This window comes from Chlorocebus sabaeus, chromosome 3, assembly GCF_047675955.1.
Source record: "Chlorocebus sabaeus isolate Y175 chromosome 3, mChlSab1.0.hap1, whole genome shotgun sequence".
Lineage (NCBI taxonomy): Eukaryota > Metazoa > Chordata > Mammalia > Primates > Cercopithecidae > Chlorocebus > Chlorocebus sabaeus.
In genome coordinates, this window is record NC_132906.1 from 13,075,520 (window position 1) to 13,097,586 (window position 22,067).

The 22,067-nt window shown below is 37.8% G+C and overlaps 1 long non-coding RNA gene across 2 annotated transcripts in view; it reads right to left on the reverse strand.

The window, feature by feature from the left end:
- Window positions 1-1,266: 1,266 nt before the first annotated feature.
- The window catches only part of LOC119620090 (uncharacterized), a 72,196-nt gene continuing 51,395 nt past the window's right edge, over window positions 1,267-22,067 (reverse strand). The window contains exons 6-7 of one of the 2 annotated variants that reach the window (XR_012091889.1): window positions 1,745-1,811; window positions 1,267-1,371 (exon numbers count right to left, since the gene is read on the reverse strand). This is a non-coding gene — a long non-coding RNA (uncharacterized lncRNA). Of the gene's footprint in view, window positions 1,372-1,589; window positions 1,812-22,067 lie in introns of those variants that run through there. The other variant, XR_012091888.1, reaches the window with a different exon arrangement.

A 22,067-nucleotide genomic window follows, 5' to 3' on the forward strand; every position in this document is an offset into this window, starting at 1 on the left:
GTGTAGCAGTGTTTCAGTCAATGATGGACTGCATACGATGGTGGCTCCATACAATACTGTATTTTACTATACTTTTTCTATGTGTAGATATGTTTTGATATGAAAATACTTACCAATGTATTCCAATTGCCTACAATATTCAGTACAGTATCATGCTGTGCAGGTTTGTAGAGTAGGAGCCACAGGTTATGCCATACAGGCTAGTGTGCAGTAGGCTACACCATCAATGTTTGTGTAACTACACTCTATTATGTTCACAAAATCATATAATGACACATTCTTCACAATGTATCCCGATGGTTAAGCCATACGTAACTGTATATTAAAAAAATGTGCCAGGAGAAGAATCTACTTGCTTTAGCCAAGTAGCTTGTATGTTGGTTTCTTGCAATTGAATTTCTACAAAACCAGATTTATTTATCCAAGTGCAGCAGAAGGAGTTAGCCATTGTGCACATTTCCGCCACTGTTTAGCCAATAGATAGTCCAAAGAAATCATGTTATCTATAACAACTTCAGCAAGAGAATTTAAAGAAGCTTTGTGGGCAGCTATAACTTTTGCAGTAAAGTTGTCTATAATAGCTAATATTTGAGATATATTTCTAATCATAAATCTATTTACATTTATGCCATATTAAGGAAGGAGCAGTCTACCAAAAGAAGACCATTTAAAGGGATTTTGTGCCTGCTGGCAAGTTTCTCTTTATTTCATAGTGAAAATTAACAGGTATAAACAAATGTTCAGTTACCAATTGATTATGGAGTGACAATAGTACTGTTAAAATCCTTAATCCACATTGGTCCCTTATTTTCCACTTACTGAGACATAGAGTTGACAACACATATGCTTAATTATTAAATTCTGCACAGATTAAAAATAAATTGTACATGGGCACAACAGACAGTTCTTTGTGGAATGCCTTGTGCGTTGGGGTCATCAGTAGGGAAGCACTAGTATTTTTTGTCAAAGGCTCCATTATTGAACAATCATGTGTTTGGAGGCTAACAGATAAGAAATTGGAGTTATAAATTTGTCTACAAACTCTTAAATTATCTTTTTTGTTTGTTTGTTTTCTTATTCAATGTATGGCATAATTTAACTACAAAACCCTCAGTAGGGGCAGGGCGCGGTGGCTCACGCCTGTAATCCCAGCTCTTTGGGAGGCTGAGGCAGGCGGATCACGAGGTCAGGCGATCGAGACCATCTTGGCTAACACGGTGAAACCCCGTCTCTACTAAAAAAATACAAGAAAATTAGCCGGGTGTCGTGGCGCCTGTAGTCCCAGCTACTCAGGAGGCTGAGGCAGCAGAATGGCGTGAACCCAGGAGGCAGAACTTGCCGTGAGCGGAGATAGCACCACTGCACTCCAGCCTGGGCGACAGAACGAGATTTTGTCTCAAAAAAGAAAAACAAAACAAAATAAAAGAAACCCTCACTAGGTTTTGCCTACTCTAAGAATTAAGAAATCTAAAATACCTGAATCTAAAAACCTAACTCTACAGAAAGTACCAAATGCGCAATGTGAACAAACAGTCATACTTGAAATATCAGTGAAATTTGTTATGGGGTGAACCAGAGAACCTCTAACATCATTTAAGGATTTAGGTTTAATGTGACATATCCAACACTCAAGTAAGTTCCCAGTAGAAGCTATACATTATGAAATCTTAATTGTTGCATGATTTCGCCATGTATAAATAGAAAAGAAACACAGGGCAAAGAAGAAAAGGAACAAAGGTTTTACAGTGACGAGGAGATGTCTTGATCTGTGATCTTGGGAAAGCCGTCCACATCTAGAATGCTGTCTGCTCCTGAAAATAAACATCATGATCAGTTTTACCTTGAGGTCTCCAATGATTATACAGTTTTAAGAGTCCAAAGGGGCTTTATTAAGCACAAGGCCCTAAACTTTTGCTCCAGAGAAGAACTTGCTTCCCTTCGAATGGAGTTTAAGGGCAACGTTTTTCTGATGTCTTTTCCAAAGGACACAAACTCTGGGATCTAGATCATGAAATTTCTGGTGTCACCATTTGGTGCGCCATGAAGGGCTTCTTTTTTACCTGGTGAAAATATACTTTGCCTTAATGTACTAAAGCTTTGCCATATTGAGTTATGTCAGAGTTTGTAAGAGCAGGAGATACATGAGGTTCTATTATTAGGAGAACAGGCCTTCTAGTAACTATTTTATAAAAGGTCAATCTGTGTTTTCCAGTGGGAGTGGATCTGATCACCATCAATTGATAATACTTTTGACCAAGGCAATCCAATTGATTCAGTTGACTTTTCCAAATGTTGTTGCATTTGTAATATTTTGTTTGTCTTACAACTTGCCTAGTGAAACCAGTACCTCCATCACTGGGGATTTTTTCAGTAATGTTCCATAAGAGAAGCACATTTTCCAATAACCTTTCAGCTACTGTTATAGCATTGGCCTTCCTGCCTGAGAAAGCTTCTCTACAACCAGTGAATTAAAGACAGCAATTGAATGAAATCCACCTGTAAGTGTTTTAATAATCCAGCAGGTACCAGAACCTGAGTTTTTTGTTGTCTTACTGGAATTATGAGTATGAGAAACAAAACATTGGTTATAAAACACTTTAGCAATTTTAGAATAGCCACCACACTATTTATTTCACAACTTGTATAATTTTATCTACCCTATGATAAGTCATAGAGCATAAAGGAAGATTTAAGGGCCAGTCAGCCATTTCGGTTCTCTATGAGTCCACACTTAACACTGGATTTACGTGCTTTCGAATACAAGTTTTATTTCTCAAATTCAGGTGCATAGCACTGTTTATCATAGGTAATTTGACTTGGGTCAGTCTTATAAAGTTCATTAAAATTGCATATGTTTACAATTTCAGTACTGGCTGGTAGCATGAAAATCTTCTGAAGCATTTCCTTGATATTCACTTAGTTCTCATTCTGTTTGATGTTGGGCTACCAACCAGGTGTATGAACCAATCAGTTTCTTCATTACAGTTCTGAGAATTCTTACTGAGATGAGTGGTATGATCTTAAAGTTCAGAAACCTGTACTTGTCAGATTCCTTTCCATGAATCCCCTTGAAGACAAAGCATGTCGGATTTATAGTCATTTGTAATAGCATTCAGGAAAAGGCTAGAGTAAAACAATTAATTCTTTGTGAATAATAATACTTAAAATTGTCATGGCTAAAGATCTAATGACAGTCTACTGTAATAATGATGCAATTGACAAGATTTGATTATTTCTGTGATACACAATGTTTTAGGATAATATCTAGAATTAGGACTCATTGCATACCAGAACTATCAGATTTCTATGAATTTTATACAATGTATGAAACACACATTAATAATACATCTATACAAATATGACTCAAAGAACGTTTAGCATTATTCATTATCTGACAATGCTTCCCATATAATTTAATATATTAAATTAGCCCAATTAGTTTAACATATCTCTTTTCTATAAGGAAATATTTCCTTTTGAGATGTTTTAAGGGTCCATCGCAAAACTTCCAAAGTTAATTTGAAGTCAAGAAAAAGACAATTCACAATTTGATTTTTGAAAGTTTGTCAAAATATCAAGTGTTTAAAACACTTGATGAAAATAACATTACAGGTAAACTGTAAAATAGTAGTCATTTGTGGCTGGGCACAGTGACTCATGCCTGTAATCCCAGCACTTTGGGAGTCTGAGGGGGTTGGATCACGAGGTCAGGAGATCGAGACCATCCTGGCTAACATGATGAAACCCCATCTCTACTAAAAATACAAAAAATGAGCCAGGTGTAGTGGCATGTGCCTGTAGTCCCAGCCACTTGGGAGGCTGAGGCAGGAAAATCGCTTGAACCTGGGAGGTGGAGGTTGCAGTGAGCCAAGATTGCACCACTGCACTCCAGCCTGTGTGACAGTGAGAATCTGTCTCAAAAAATAATAATAACAATAATAATAATAATAATAGCTATTTGTTTAACCAGATGGATAATTAAAATACTTCAAAGGCAAATATAGAAAGTTATATAGTTGGAGAAAAACCCTAACTCTACAGAAACTGGACTGGTTCTCCAGAGAAGCACAGGTTCTGGGTCCATAGTTCTTATACATAAAATTGGCTGAAGTTCCAGATGCAGGGGTTCTAGTCTCCTTCAATCAAGACAAACTTGATTCCCTGTATTCTAGTAACCTTACCCACCTACCCTGAACCCAGTCCAGTTTTGGTCCGATCTGTCAGAAACCCGAGGCCTTCCCTACAAGACCCAGACCTGTTTCTTTCACCACTTCTGAAGCCAGCACAGACTTTTTCATTTTGCAAATAAATTCAGAGGGATCAAAACACATATTTGTGGAACTCAAATCTGAGACAGAACTCACCCATGACCCCAGAGGGTACCTTTGTTTGGTTACTTGCTGCTTCTGGGGTGGGGGTCACTAAAGGTCTACTTTGGATCCTAGTTCTTTTTTCTCTCTCTCTTTTTTTTTGAGACAGAGTCTCACTCTGTCACCGAGGCTGGAGTGCAGTGGCATGATCACGGCTCACTGCAACCTCTGCCTTCCGAGTTCAAGCGATTCTCCTGCCTCAGCCTCCTGAGTAGCTGGGATTACAGGCACACACCACCACGCCTGGCTAATTTTTTTGTGTTTTTAATAGAGATGGGGTTTCACCATGTTGGCCGGGCTGGTCTCAAACTCCTGATCTCATGATCCTCCCGCCTCGTCCTCCCAAAGTGCTGGGATTACAGGCATGAGCCATTGCACCCAGCCTTGGATCCTACTTTTTTTTTTTTTTTTTTTATACTTTAAGTTCTAGGGTACATGTACATAGCGTGCAGGTTTGTTACATATGTATACTTGTGCCATGTTGGTGTGCTGCACCCATCAACTCGTCAGCACCATCAACTCGTCATTTACATCAGGTATAACTCCCAATGCAATCCCTCCCCCCTCCCCCCTCCCCATGATAGGCCCCTGTGTGTGATGTTCCCCTTCCCGAGTCCAAGTGATCTTATTGTTCAGTTCCCACCTATGAGTGAGAACATGCGGTGCTTGGTTTTCTGTTCTTGTGATAGTTTGCTAAGAATGATGGTTTCCAGCTGCATCCATGTCCCTACAAAGGACACAAACTCATCCTTTTTTATGGCTGCATAGTATTCCATGGTGTATATGTGCCACATTTTCTTAATCCAGTCTGTCACTGATGGACATTTGGGTTGATTCCAAGTCTTTGCTATTGTGAATAGTGCCACGATAAACATACGTGTGCATGTGTCTTTATAGCAGCATGATTTATAATCCTTTGGGTATATACCCAGTAATGGGATGGCTGGGTCATATGGTACATCTAGTTCTAGATCCTTGAGGAATCGCCATACTGTTTTCCATAATGGTTGAACTAGTTTACAATCCCACCAACAGTGTAAAAGAGTTCCTATTTCTCCACATCCTCTCCAGCACCTGTTGTTTCCTGACTTTTGAATGATCGCCATTCTAACTGGTGTGAGATGGTATCTCATTGTGGTTTTGATTTGCATTTCTCTGATGGCCAGTGATGATGAGCATTTTTTCATGTGTCTGTTGGCTGTATGAATGTCTTCTTTTGAGAAATGTCTGTTCATATCCTTTGCCCACTTTTTGATGGGGTTGTTTGTTTTTTTCTCGTAAATTTGTTTGAGTTCTTTGTAGGTTCTGGATATTAGCCCTTTGTCAGATGAGTAGATTGCAAAAATTTTCTCCCATTCTGTAGGTTGCCTGTTCACTCTGATGGTGGTTTCTTTTGCTGTGCAGAAGCTCTTTAGTTTAATGAGATCCCATTTGTCAATTTTGGCTTTTGCTGCCGTTGCTTTTGGTGTTTTAGACATGAAGTCTTTGCCTATGCCTATGTCCTGAATGGTACTACCTAGGTTTTCCTCTAGGGTTTTTATGGTATTAGGTCTAACATTTAAGTCTCTAATCCATCTTGAATTAATTTTCGTATAAGGAGTAAGGAAAGGATCCAGTTTCAGCTTTCTACTTATGGCTAGCCAATTTTCCCAGCACCATTTATTAAATAGGGAATCTTTTCCCCATTTCTTGTTTCTCTCAGGTTTGTCAAAGATCAGATGGCTGTAGATGTGTGGTATTACTTCTGAGGACTCTATTCTGTTCCATTGGTCTATATCTCTGTTTTGGTACCAGTACCATGCTGTTTTGGTTACTGTAGCCTTGTAGTATAGTTTGAAGTCAAGTAGCGTGATGCCTCCAGCTTTGTTCTTTTGACTTAGGATTGTCTTGGAGATGCGGGCTCTTTTTTGTTTCCATATGAACTTTAAAGCAGTTTTTTCCAATTCTGTGAAGAAACTCATTGGTAGCTTGATGGGGATGGCATTGAATCTATAAATAACCTTGGGCAGTATGGCCATTTTCACGATATTGATTCTCCCTATCCAAGGATCCTACTTCTAATGATGGCTTATTAAAAGAATAACTTTGGACAAATGAAGCACAGCAGAATTTATTTAAGCAAAGAACAATTCATCCATCGGCCATCTCTCAGAAACATAAGATGTTCAGAGAGCTCCACCCCAGCGTGTGGGCAGGTGTTATTTATAGATAGAAAAATGAAATGATGTAAAGAAACAACTTGATTGGGCTGGGCACCATGACTCATGTCTGTAATCCTAGCACTTTGGTAGGCCGAGGTGGGAGGATCACCTGAGGTCAGGAGTTCAAGACCAGTCTGGCCAACTTGACAAAACCCAGTCTGTACTAAAAATACAAAAATTAGTTGGGTGTGCTGGTGCATGCCTGTGATCCCAGCTACTTGGGAAGCTGAGGCAGAAGAATCCCTTGAACCCAGGAGGCGGAGGTTGCAGTGAGCTGAGATCATGCCACTGTACTCTAGCCTGGGCGACAGAGACTCCGTCTCAAAAAGAAAAAAAAAAAAAAGAAAAGAAACAGCTTGATTGGTTGCAACTCAGCATTTGCCTTCTTTGGGCATGGTGTGATGAGACTTTTTTTTTTTTTTTTTTTTTTTTTGAGACAGAGCCTGATCAGTTGGTAGCCTGTGATTGGCTGAGACTCAGCTATCTGTTCCAAGATACATTATTAAGTTAGTTTACAGTTTGTTTACTTACTGTTAGGTTGCAGTTTTCTATGTACCAGGCAGCTTTAGGACAAATTTAACATAACGTAATAGCCATAAAGAAGCAGTGCTAGCAAAGGATGGGGCTATCCAAGATGTTCTGCACTGAATTGCAAGTTAAAAGGGAATTCGAAGGTGAAATGGAAATAGGGAAATACATTTCCACAGATTTTATTCTGGGTTACATTTGAATAATCCTTTATTTCATGAATAGTTGTTTTACAGTAACATGAATTACAGCATGGTAAAACATCAGTAGCTGGAAAAGGTGGAATTTCACCCTTATATTAGTCAGTTATGGTTTAGTGTGAGTTCGTTCATCAAATTATCAAGTTAGTCATTTAGTTTGTGCAGAGGAAGAGAAGATAAGAAAGAACAAAAAGCTAATTTTATCCATTTTGTAGTCATGCCTGAGAATGGCCTTAGATTACAGAGTGCTGGGCTAAAGGCTGATGAACACTACCCTCTATGCTCTATCTGGATGAGGCCAAAGACCATCCGTCCCTCGTGGCCCAGATTAAAGACCCCCTATGATCATCTCCCCCACGCCCAATAAATAATTCCTCCTCTGAAATCCTAGGAAGTTTTATTTACATCTCTTAATGATATCTGTAACCATTTACTTTGTATGATGGTTATTTGTTTGTGTATGTTACTATCTGCGTGTATGTAAATGTCTTTTAGATGGACTATGTGTCCTGTGAAAGAATAAACACCATTACCAGAATCCACCTGTGATTCCTCTTCATCATCTTCATAGTGTCTTACATAATCCCTTTATATACATGTGCTCAAAATATATTTAGTGATTGACTAAATAAATCATATTTGAGAGCTCCATGCACCTGTGAATTTCCTTTGCTTTATCCCTTTTATGATTTCTTTAGCAGTCAATTTTAAAGTCATACTCTAAAGACAGTTTAGATTGCAGGGCATAACAAATAGGAAGATTATACATCTTCTTTCCCATTCATTTCAAATTGTTACATGTAAATACACACAGATACACATGCATCCTATAAAGTCATAAAACATGAAAATGCTCTTGGATTCATTTTCCTTATTCCTGAACACCTGTGTTAATATCTATTCATGAAATAGAGGCAGCAGGTGAAAATTCACAAAACACCTCTACACATTCGCACCAAAACCATAGTGTAGACCCTGGGTATTACAAACTCCAAGTCAGTCTTTCAGGAAAAGCATCAGCTGGTTATCCAGGCCATCATACAAACTGGGCTTTTCCTTTTTATTTTTTGTATTTTTTTTTTGCATTATGGTTTGAGGCGGATGTATCCTGGGAAATGATAGCATTCAGGAGGATTCTCCTGTTGAATGATAAGCATGTTTTCTTTGATTCACTCAGAGACAAAATTTTCAAATTCATTTTGAGATCAAGATTTTAATGTCCATTATTACAGAAAGGTTCTAAAGAATGACTCATCCTGGATAGCATTCATTTTGTGATTCCAGTTCATAGATAGGGCTCTGTTTTTAATGCAATCTATGCCTCTCAGCCCTGTACTCCAAGGCAAACAGCAAACCTCATTTCAAAGGTATAAATGCTCCTCCAGGCTCTAATCCCTTCTGTGTAATGGGGCATTTGTTTCTCTTCAATGAACAGTAAACCTGTAATTCCCTTTAATCCTAAGTGAGGCTTGAAGAGCTAGGATTTCCGTTATGCACTCTCCCACCTACCTTCTACAGGCTTTTCATAGTCACAGAAGACCCTTCAGAATTTTCACAAATCCCCAAATGTCTGTCCAGTTAGTCGCCAAAAAGATGTGTCAAATGGAGTTGAATCTAAGTCAACTCCATTATCTAGGGACTTATGAACTGTGCTCAGATTTGGCTGGAATTTGTGACAGGCTGATGCCTGATCCCACGCAACCCAATTCTAAAGCATTTATGGTTAGAATTTATCTAAAATTGTAGATACAATGAAATGTTTCTTCATACAGATACGGATATGGATATAACAAATATAAATACGGAGGAAAAGCTTTTCTGATAAAATGCCCTCCTCCACTCTAAGCTTTTGTAGAATTCCTAATATAAGAAAACATAGAAATCTATCAGAAAAATCTATCAAAAAAAAATCAATTTTTTAATTAAATTCAGCAATAGCAGGAAAATAAGAAAAAAGAAAGAAAACAAGTACTTAAAAAGATCCTTTGCCCTTGGCAAACTTAAAAAGCAAATTGTCATTTTGTTTTGAGATAACATTTCTAGGCCAAAGACATTTTTTACAAGCCTATTCCAAGCATATTTTAACTCTATGTTAGGGAATTTTGAATATTAGAACAATCCAAATTTTCTACGCCTCTGGGGCCAAGAGACTTAAATATTTGGGAACAATGTAGTTTCCATATCTTGTTCATCAAATAGAGGCCTTTGTGTGAGTTTTGATTTGATCCCAGCACAAATTTACCTTTCTCAGTACAAAGCTTGGGAAGTTGAATCATGTGTGAAATTTATTCGCCAGTGTCTTTATGTTACAGATCTCAAGTAATTCTTCCACTGAGTTCTTCAGTGCAGCAAATGCACCATTCTACTCTAACAATGACCCTCTGCAAATGATTTTTTTTTCTAAACTTTAGTGCAAAGTAATGACATTAGCAGTGTCAGTGAAAGATTAAGAGGAAAATATATTTTATCAATAATAAATTGCTCTCTTTTTCTTTTATAGATATGAATTAAATACTTATTGCTTGTAGATACTAAAATGTAATTTTAGTGAAACACAACTCACAGAAAGACAAGGAGTTATTATAACTGGGGGAGAAGATGGAGTTTTGTTTCAGTTTGATCTTTCTAATTTCCTGCACTAACCACTGATTGATTCCTCTTGGCACAGAGCTAGACATGCAAGATACTTCCACTTGGGTGTTAATTAGAATGTTTACCTTGAGTGTGCTTCTAACAGTGTTTGCATATAACCCTTTCCTAGTAGAAAATGTCTGCAATTTTAAAGCATTCTTAGTTATTGTGGATGAAGAGAGAAAGGGGAAGGGGAAGAGAGGACCCACAGATGCACAACTGCAGGCAAAGGCAATTAGGATGATTAGGAGGAAGATGTCTTTGGACAGAGCTAAATCAGTAGTTAGGGAGTAAAAGAAAGGTAATTTTTGATCCAGGATGGAAATTAGAACATATGATTTAATTACTCTGCTCTTACAAATGCCAGTTGAAGTGACCCAAATAATAGGGTAGGGGAGAAGTGCAAATGAACCCTGACAACAATGGAAGAGTGTCACTTACCCTCAGAGACATTGAGGAAATCACGAAAGATGTGGTGCAAGACAGACAAAGGTGAGAGGAGAACCAGTAAACTGCAGACTTCATGCTTTCAGGGAAATGACTGCTTGTGTGGAATGAGCGGATTCTTGTCTTGGCAAGACCATCCTAACAATTTTGGAACAAATGGACTGCTTAAAATAATGAATAAGAGAATAAGATAAGATGGCACTTGTAGAATAATTTTTATTTGTAGTTCTGGGATACATGTGCAGATGCATATGTTACATAGGTTTGTTACATAGGTAAACATGTGCCATGGTGGTTTGCTGTACCTATCAACCCATAACCTAGGTATTAAGCGAAACATGCATTAGCTATTTTTCCTGATGCTCTCCCTCCCCCAACTCTAGCCCCTGACAGACTCCAGTGTGTGTTGTTCCTCTCCCTGTGTCCATGTGTTCTCATTTTTCAGCTCCCACTTATAAGTGAGGACATGCAGTGTTTTGTTTTCTGTTCCTGCATTGATTTGCTGAGGATAATGTCTTCCAGCTTCATCCATGTCCCTGCAAAGGACATGATCTCATTTCTTTTTATGGCTGCATAGTATTCCATGGCATATATGTGCCACATTTTCTTTATTCAGTCTATCTTTGCTGGGCATTTGGGTTGATTCCATGTCTTTGCTATTGTGAATAGTGCTGCAATGAATGTACTAGGTACTAAATTGCAGAAAACATTTGATAATTATATGTTCATGTATCTTTGTAACAGAATGATTTATATTCCTATGGGTATATACCCAGTAATGGGGTTGCTGGGTCGAATGATATTTCTGGTCCTAGATATTTAAGGAGTCGCCACACCATCTCCCACAGTGGTTGAACTAATTTCCATTCCACCAACAGTGTAAAAGCATTCCTATTTCTCCACAGCCTCGCCAGCATCTGTTGTTTCTTGGGACTTTTTAATAAAGGCCATTCTGACTGGCGGGAGATGGTATCTCATTGTGGTTTTGATTGGCATTTCTCTAATGATCAGTAATGTTGAGTTTTTTTTTCACATGTTTGTCGTCTGCATTAATATCTTCTTTTGAGAAGTGTCTGTTTATGTCCTTTGCCCACTTATTAATGGGGTTGTTTGTTGGTTTGTTTTTGTAAATTTGATCCTACAAAAAAGAAGGCTGAGAAATGTGCTGGATGCAGAATCTCAGTGGGATACTATGTAATAGTAACAATAACAACATCTAATACTGATACAGTGTTCAGTATGTGCTGGGCACAGAATTAAGTGTTCTATAGATATTAACTCACTTAATCATTGCAACAAACCTGTAGGTGAGTACTTAGATTATCCATCTTTAAGGATTAAGAGAAACCAGGTCTTAGAGAGGTTAAGTGATCATGATAGGCCGTAAGGAAATTATACGACTATCTCTCTGGACAAATAGATTCAATGCCAAATAATTAGAACTTAAAAGAGCTCTAAATTATATGTCAGTTATTTAATAGATATCCTGTAATATGCAACCAGTTAGAAAATATTATGGGGAAAAGAACCCCTTAACAATAACAACATAAAATGGTAAGAATAAATTTAGTAAGAATATGCAGGGTGTATAATGAAATTATGCAATTTTACTGAAGGATATAAATAAACCCATAAATAAGAAGAGGAGGATAACAAGTCCTGTATGGGAAGACTTAATATTATAACAATATTTCTTCTCCATTTCTAGTTAGTCCCTAAGTTAAATGTACTATCAATCAATATCTGATTATGATTTTGAGGAGAAGACAGAATTTAATAAAAGTATCTCTCATTTTTAATTACAGAAATAACACACAAATGCATAATCTGATAATTTTAAAACCCTATGTTATGGAATGTGGCCTTACTCTTGCTCATCGGTCACCCTTCCCATGAAAGTGCAGAGCGTATGTGCATTATCTGTGTAGGTATTGAAATCATGCAGAATATTGGGAAGTAGAGTGGTGGTGAGAAAGACAATACTCAAGGCACTAAATTCCAGACAATATTTGATAATCACATCAAGCAGGTAGAACAAGGAGTTTACAGAATCTGAACATATGATAACAGGCTTTGAAATAACTGGAGTTTTTTTAGGCAAGAGAGATGAAAAATGACATTAAAATGGCTAAAGAAGTTGGAGGTATTTATCTCTAGCTGGAAATGAGGCTGGGACATAATTCATATTTTATGTCTCTTAGTGCTATTTTATTTTATAACTATATATTCCCATTACTTTGATGAAATAAAAATTAATTAAAATATCACCAGTGAAAAGATGGATGCATTTGTCAATAGAATGTTGTTATAATAATGTTAGATGGTAAAATGTGGATGGATTGCTCAACAAATAGTGCTAAAATAAATCGCTAACCACTGAGGGAAAAGCAGTTAGATATTTACTTCAAATCAAATCCCAAAGATCATTGCATATTAACCAAAAGTTTAAACATTAAAATAGTGAAATGAGTAGGAGCAAATATAGTTATATATTTTCATGTTCTTGGAATGAGAAAGGCTTTCATCCACTTGTCACCATAGAAAGCAACCCAAGGGAAATAAAATAAAAAATTAAAAAGCAAAGAATAAACAAAGAAAATATGTTTGCAATATAAGACAGATAAATGCTATTTATAGATTAAGAATTGTTTTAAATCAACAAGAAAAACATGGACACCTCAATTAAAAATCAATACAGAACATAAACAGGCAATTCATAAAGAAATGGGAACAGCCAATAAGCATTATTTCTGAAAGTTCAGCATTGCTAGAACTCAAAGATATATACACTAAAACCACTATATGCTATAATTTGCATCTGAAAAAATTTTAAATGTTTTCAAATAATATTTCTAGTGCTGGTAAGTGCAGGAAAATGGACATTCTTGTATATTTCTGTTTGTAGCTATAGACACAAGAAGAAAAGGGCAATTTCCTTCTCCAGATATTTTACATGAGCTTTAAATATTTGCTAAATCAATGAATTCATTAATAAAAGTATTTTTAAAGAATGGGGATATAAAAACTAATTTGAGCTTTATAAAAATTAACTTAGACCCATTGTATGAAGCAACATATAAAATTCTTGATAGATCTTGTGTAATCTTTGCAAGGAGAAGGGGACGATTTTTCTTTTCTTTTCTGGAGGCAGGGTCTCACTCTGTTGCCCAGGCTGGAACGCAGTGGTGCAATCTTGGTTCATGGCAACCTCCGCCTCCTAGACTCAGGTGATCCACCTCAGCCTCTCGAGTAGCTGGAATTATAGGCGTGTGCCACCATGGCCAGCTAATTTTTGTGTTTTTGTTTGTTTGTTTGTTTGTTTGTTTGTAGAGACTGGGTTTCAGCATGTTGCCCAGGCTGGTCTCAAACTCCTGGGCTCAAGCGATCCACCCACCTCGGGCTCCCAAAGTGCTGAGATTACAGGTGTGAGCGACCGTGTCCATCCAAGATGATTTTTCACCCACTGGAATTCCTCTCATGGAAAGTACAGCTCGTTTGTGTATTTGCTTCTTTCTTACCTGCTTTTACATTAAATACTCACATAACAGGTCACAAAATATAATCATTAAACTCATCTGATGAGGCATTTTCTCATTTTTAACCTTGGAGTCAACAGCAAGCATATAGAAAGTGAGACAGAAATAAAGAGCAGTTGCGACAGTGATCAGAGACTGACAGGGCTCTTACTAATGTCAACCAATCTCACACAGTGATGAACCTGAGATTTTTTTTTTTTTAACAAGTGAAAGAGGCTGGCGCGCACGCCTGTCATCCTAGCACTTAGGGAGGCCACAGAGGGCGGATCACTTGCAAAAGTGAGGAGTTTGAAAGCAGCCTAGCCAACATGGTGAAACCCCGTCTCTACTAAAAATACAAAAAAATTAGGGCCGGGCTTGGTGGCTTACGCCTGTAATCTCAGCACTTTGGGAGGCCGAGGTGGGCGGATCAGCTGAGGTCAGGAGTTTGAGACCAGCCTGGCCAACATGGCGAAACCCAGTCTCCACTAAAGATACAAAAATTAGCCCAATGTGGTGGCATGCGACTGTAATCCCAGTTACTCGGGAGGCTGGGGCAGGAGAATCACTTGGACCCGGGAGGCAGAAGTTGCAGTGAGCCAAGATTGTGCCACTGCACTTTGGCCTGGGCGACAGAGCAAAACTTGGTCTCAAAAAACAAAAAACAAAAAACAAAACAAAAAAAATTACCCAGGTGTGGTAGTGGGTGTCTGTAATCCCAGGTACACGGGAGGGTGAGGCAGGAGAGTTGCTTGATCAGGGGAGGCAGAGGTTGCAGTGAGCCAAGATTGTACCACTGCACTCCCGGCTGGGTGACAGAATGAGGGAGAGAAAAAAAAATTAAAGAAAAGAAAGAAGGAAGGAAAGAAGGAAGGAAAAGAAAGGAAGAAAAGAAAGAAAAGAAAGGAAGAAAGGAAGAAAGGAAGGAAAGGAGGAAGGGAGGAAGGGAGGAATGGAGGAAGGGAGGAAGGGAAGAGAGGGAGGGAGGGAGGGAGCTAATTATTCCCACGCCGCACGTGGAATAATTAGTAATTCAGGTGACCTTCAGAAACAATTTGCAACCTTCATTCATTGGTGGGACTCAGAAAGCACTATTTGGTTTCTTATAGGTTAATTCAGTCCCTTGACTCTTAAAATCCTTCATGGTTAGTTTGTAAATTAATCAAACTTCAAGGTCACTTTCCATTTCTCTTTGTTGATTTCATAGATTATTTGATTACTTGAAGATGTGCAAAGACCTAGAAAGACTAGGTGTTTTGAATAGGATGATAATGGCAATGAAGGCTACAATTTCTGTAGGAAAAAAAACCATAGTCATACATTTTTTAATAAGAAAACAAAATCTGGTTTTTTTAATTGAAGAAAAAGAGTGACTATCCCAGAATAAAAAGGCCTTGAAAGAGCCTACCCAAACCTGAACTGTCAGAATAGTTCTTGAGCAGACTTTGTTTAATTTATGTTTATAAATTACAGTCTACTCACTGCCCCTGCCTTTTTTTTCAAGGCCACAGTCAATGCCTCTAAGATAAGAATCATAAATTCCCACACAGAATCACAAGCAACCAGAGACCTCTGGGGATCTCTTTCTTTTCTGAGGCCAGAGTCTCTGTGTGTTTACGGGAGGTGACAGGATGGGTTTGTGAAGCCTCTTGCTTGTTTTATTTCACCTGACTTGTTGTAGATGTAAAACCATAGCTGCTCCTCCTGCAATAAGACAGTCCATTTGCTCAGTTTCTAACAAATATATTTTCCCACTTTCTAGCATTTATCATCCTTATTTCACAATGTTTTATAATAATTGCACCCCAGGTTGTATAGATAACCTGAATAAAATATGTTAGTTTGACAGTCTTTGCAATTATGACTTTCAGGTGACACGTGTGTGTGCATCTATCCTAGCATTTTACAGAAATAGGCCTAGATGCAGAGAAGTGAAGTGTCTGAATGGGGCAAAAAGGAAACTTTTGACTTTAATTTCTTTATACACTGGTTCTTGCTCAGAACGCTACATGTGTACACATAGGCCATTTGGTAGTACAGAATTCTCTTTTCTGGTCCTCCAGGCATAATGAGACATGCCTGAATTCCAGAATGAAGACAGCTATGACCACATTTACCCATTCATTTAGTTTTCATTCAGTTCTTCATGGCATATTTATTGAGCACTTACTTTGTGTAGGCAGGATGGAAAGTACAGAGCACATAGAAAAGATCAAGGAGGATGAGAAGGATAAGGCATCTGCCATAGCAGAGCTTATGTGTTTATACAGGAGTCAGACAATTCAAAACTGTGGAAATAAATAGCCGAAAATAATTAAGCTTATAGTAAGGAGTAAGAGAGTTCTAAGGCAAAGGGTATCTTGGATGGGTGGAGGGTCAGAAAAAGCCTCTCCAAAGAGATGGTATTAAAGCTGAGACCTGAAGAATTGAAGAAATTAAGAAGCCAGTCACACAATTCTAACATATTTTAGTAGCAGAACGCTTTTTTAAAATGAAATCATTAGTGGAATACCACTCAAAAGCAAGTAAAATAGACTTGCTCTGATGGAAGCCATTTAGGACTTTTGCTCTGCTCACTCAGCCTCTCTTAACCAACCCTAAGGAGGCCCTGGATATTCTTGCAGACCTTTTTCTAGTATCAGGATGAGTTGTCTCAATAAATAATCCTCAAAACATAATCCAGGGCTTTGTGGAACATGGTTTGAAAACCACTGGCCTGGGTGAAGCCAGTAGGCAATTGCTTCACGCTGTCCCACCCTGATAATCAGACACAAAGATACGTACCTTTTAGTCAGCAGTTGAGCCTGTGTTCAGCCCTGACACAGATTTTAATCTTTTCCCTTTATGTCCTGTAAGTTTAGATACACAAAGCACCACTGCTATGTTCTTTGTCTAAAGCTTCAGTGATCAATAACCTAGCTAAAATGCTTTGGATACTTGAATTAACATGAGATCATTAATGATAATAATAAATACCTCTTAATTGTATCTAAATATAGTAAGCCTTAGTTAAATACTGAGTGGATAAGCACTTCCCTTGGACATCTGCTTTTGGATATAATGGAAGAAGGCTTCACTTCCATACCCTCTGCCGTTTGTTCATTCATTCCCATTCTGTACTGCATAAGATAAACAGAACCAATTTGTACTTTTGAATCGTCAACATGTTTTCTTTTCTTATTTTAATTTCATTAACATATGCCAAAGAATGAAATACTTCAAAAATATAGTACTTAATTTAGGCTGGTGGTGGTGGTGGTTAATTTTTTATGGTAGGAGTATCCAAGCATAAAGAAAGAATAAATTTAATCAAATTACTCACACTAGGTTTAAGAAACAGTATCTGTCTTTGTGAACTATCTAGCCAATTACCTTACACTGCCATTTAAACAGTGATTCACAAACAAACATCTAGATTTTTCTTATGGAATCCAGCCAAACTACATTTCCTTTGCACTGAAAAAATTTTAAAGTCATGAATGATTAAAGTCCATCAACTACGTGATAACTACGGATGCACAATTTTTCTTCAGGATCACTGGAATTTAAATAAGACAGACTGCTTTGGTAAACCAATTATAAAAAGATCATAAAAAGCATCGCCTTTCAAATGTCATAAAGAGCTAATGTTCCCCTGGTGAAATCCAAATAAATGTAAGCTATTCTCAGCTTTGATCTCTGGTTTTATTTTACTAGAACTCAATTTTAAAAGTTTGTGCCTAGTATTTTTAGCACCAAGTTGCCAGTCACTATATCATATCTGCAACATAAAAGAGAATGCAGTGAATTGAATCACTGTCCCACTTGATAAATACTCAAGGTCAAGGAGACTCAGGAAGGAAAAATAGTATGCAGTGGGTTGTTAGAAAGCAATGGAAGAATAAAACAGACCTTTAAGAAGCAGGAGATGCAGGAATGTATTAATATATATATTCCAGTTCGTCTCTTGATTTATACCTCTATCATTCTGGTCAATGCAATTCAACGATTGGAGGAGGTCAAAGTGCCTGACTGAGTTCATATTCAGACTTCACCATTTAAAAGTTCTGTGACCTTGGGCAAATTCCCTTAATTTCTTTAAGCCTCTTTTTTATCATCTATAAAATGGAGATTAGACAGTCTGCATCACAACACTTTTGTGAGAATTAAGTCACATAATTCTACTTAAAGTACTGTATCAGTGCATTCTCACACTGCTACAAAGACACACCTGAGACTAGGTAATTTATAAAGAAAACAGGTTTAATTGTCTTATAGTTCTACAGGTTGTACCGGCTTCTGCTTCTGGGGAAGCCTCAAGAAACTTACAATCATGGTGGAAGGCAAGGGGGAAGCAGTCACATCTTCACATAGCTGGCAGGAGAGAAAGAGTACATGGGGAGGTGCTACACACTTTCAAACAACCAGATCTCGTGAGAACTCTATTATAAGACAGCACTACGGGGATGGTGCTAAACCATTAGAAACCAACCCCATGAATCAATCATCTCCTGCCAGGCCCCTCCTCCAACACTGGGGATTACAACTGGACATGAGATTTGGGTGGGGACACAGCCAAACCATACCAAGTACTTAGCGCCACATAATAATCTGTCTTAATGTATGCTTACTGTTATTATAAAACAATCATGAAGCGTTATTATATGACAGCTACTGGCATAAGACAGGTTCTGGGGATACACAAATGAGAAAAAGAGTGTGTTTTCAAAGGATTGCCAATTTCAAAGCATCTGGAGCACTACATAGGATTGGATAACAGGTATCCCCAGCCATGCCAAAATCCTGTTTTGTGATTCACACCCTTTCCACCATCCCTGTGGTGTTTTCAGGGGACACAGAAATGACCTGGAAGCCGAGCAGCAGATGGACTGGCAACATTTATTTTCTTGTCATGTAAGCTGCTTCATCTTTCATCTGAAGTTTACTCTTCTAATTTAGAAATTTTTTTGGGGGTGGAACCTCACAGGGAAGTAAATTAAGCATTTTTGTTGTTGTTTTGCTATGTTGGATTGATAAACTGACAGACTGACACAGGGGATGTAATAGCACCTTTCCTATTCTTCTTCCTAGTTATTCTCTCCCATTTCCTTCTAAGAAGGACATTTTATTGATCTTTTCCCTGAAAATCTTGGCCACTGTGATGGCTGTTACAGGATGGTTTTGGGCAGCTGGGATCCCAGAAGTTGAGTCATGCTTTGCAGTGTAGAGCTTAAGACTGACCCTCCTTTAGGTCTTTCTTCAAGTTTCTGACAAAAGCTTCCATCTGATAGTTCTTCCTGCCTTGGTTACATTTTCATGGAGATCGATTTGTCTCAATAAACAATCCCCCACAATTAATGGATTTGATCAGTCAAATGAGAAGTGACTGATGGTCAAAATCCATTTTTTCCCTGTTATCACGTGGTTGCCCTATAAAGACCCAGAGTTAAGTGAAACCCTCTCCCGAGGGTTTCCATTTTTCTGGTCATTTCTGGCTGTGACCTGCTGCTTCTGCAGGGTCCTGGAACTTGCTCATGCCTCACTTCTTGCAGCTTCGCCTATTCTCTTCTTTATGGAAATGTAGATATGGAAATCAGGCTTTTTCTCATTTCCCTCAAAAATTACTTACCCAAGATATTTTGTGTATTGACAATTTTATTAAAGATTTAGGATACAAACATGAATTGAGCTACAGAAATGCCAAAAAAAAAAAATCAGTGTTAGTCTTCCCTTTAAAAAGGATTTCTTGATTGTTTACACTAAATGGGTTGTAAGCTGTGGCCATATTAGTTGGATTGCTCTCTCCTCTCTGTTTTGTAAACCTGTGAAAATATACACTCATGTCATTTATTATTCAGACAATGCAACTTTCTTAAATTCTACCAGCAATGTAGTATTTTACCCTTAAGTTTCAGTGTTGTGCTCTGTTAAACAATAGACCATCTATACTAGGTGGAGGCCTCATGAATGGGATTTGTGCCCTCATAAAAGAGATTCCAGAGAGCTGCCTTTCTCCTCCTGTCATTTAAGGACACAGCGAGAAATTGCCATCTGTCTGTGTACCAGGAAGAGGTGCTTAGAACCTGCCTTGATCTTAGATTTATCAGCTTCTTTTCCTTTGAGTAGATACCCAGTAGTGGGATTGCTGGGTAAAATGGTAGTTATATTTAGTTCTTTAAGGAATCTCCATACTGTTTTCCATAGTGGTTGTACTAGTTTACATTCCCAGCAGCAGTGTAAAAGTGTCCCCCTTTCACTACATCCACACCAACATCTGGTTTTTTTTTTAATTTTTATTTTTAAATTATGGTCATTCTTGCAGGAGTAAGGTGATATCTCACTGTGGTTTTGATTTGCATGTCCCTGACAATTAGTGATGTTGCACATTTTTTCATATGTTTGTTGGCCATTTGTATATCTTCTTTTGAGAATTGTCCATTCACGTTCTTAGCCCATTTTTTGATAGGATTATTTTTTTTCTTGTTTGATAGGATTGTTTTTTTCATGATTTTTTAAAATTCCTTGTAGATTCTGGATATTAGTCTTTTGTCAGAGGCATAGTTGGTGAAGATTTTCTCCCAGTCTGTGGGTTGTCTGTTTACTCTGCTTAGTATTTCTTTTGCTGTGCAGAAGCTTTTTAGTTTAATTAGGTCCAATCAGTTTGTCCTTGTTTTCATTGCATTTGCTTTTTGGGTTCTTAGTCATGAACTCTTTGCCTAAGCCAATGTCTAGAAGAGTTTTCCCAAAGTTATCCTCTAGAAATTTTATGGTTTCAGGTCTTAGATTTAAGTCTTTGATATCTTGAGTTGATTTTTGTATAAGGTGAGAGATGGGGATCCAGCTGCATTATTCTACATGTGGCTTGCCAATTGTCCCAGCACCATTTGTTGAATAGGATATTCTTTCTCCACCTTATGTTTTTGTTTGCTTTGTTGAAGATCAGTTGGCTGTAAGTATTTGACTATATTTTGGGTTTCTATTCTGTTCCATTGGTCTATTTGCCTATTTTTATACCAGTATCATGCTGTTTTGGTAACTATAGGCTTGTAGTATAGTTTGAAGTCAGGTAATGTGATGCCTCCAGATTTGTTCTTTTTGCTTAGTCTTGCTTTGGCGATGTGGGGTCTTTCTGGTTCTATATGAATTTTAGGCTTGTTTTTTCTAGTTCTGTGAAGAATGATGGTATTTTCAGGGTTGAAGTAGAAGGTTGATTATTAAATTACTCAAGGAGATAACAGAGAAAGGTGAAAACCAACTTAAAGAAATTTTTTAAAAATACAGGATACAGCTGAAAAATGCTCCAGAGAAATTAATGTCATAAAAATAAAACAATCACAATTTTCAGAAATGAACAACACACTTAGAGAAATATAAAATGCACTGGAAAGTTTCAGCAATAGAATGAAACAAGTATAAGAAAGAATTTCTGAGCTCAAAGATGAGGCATTCAAATTAACCCAATCTGACAAAGGTAAAGAAAAAAGAATAATGAATGAAGCCTCCAAGAAATTTGGGATCATGTTAAACAGCCGCACCTAAGACTAATTGGTGTTCCAGAGGAAGAAGATAAATCTGAAAATTTGGAAAACATATTTGAGGGAATAGTCAAGGAAAACTTCCACCCTTATGACCTAATCACTTCCTAAAGACCCCCCTCCACATACCATCACTTTGGGGATAGGATTTCAACACATACATTTTGGGAGGAGACAAATATTTATACCATAGGAGAATGGCTGTGTTAGACAGACAGTTACAAGTGTGTCCCTGGGCTTTGGTATTGGGTTCAAGAATAGATGTTCTGTGCAATAATGAGGGAGGCAGAGAAAGCAGTGTGCTAAGTACTCAGTGGAGAAGTAGCAGGAGAGAAGACAGAGCAGGCAGGCAGAGAACCAGGAAGAGATATGACTACTTAATCTTCTTTCTCTCAGTCCCCAAAGAAATTTACTCAGTAGCTCCTGCTGGATCTTGCTCTGAAGTATATTTCAAATATGATCTTTTCCCCATCTCCACTTATCCCACCAAAATCAATAGCAACTTAAGCAGTAGAAACTAAGAATAAGAATAGCCGTGTTTCTAACATGAACCTAGAGTAAAAGCAACAAATGCTCCCTTCTGAGGGAACAAGTACTAGAATTGCATTGGGGCCACCATAATGACCATTCTACTTCTTGAGTTACAGTTGTATCTTGAATG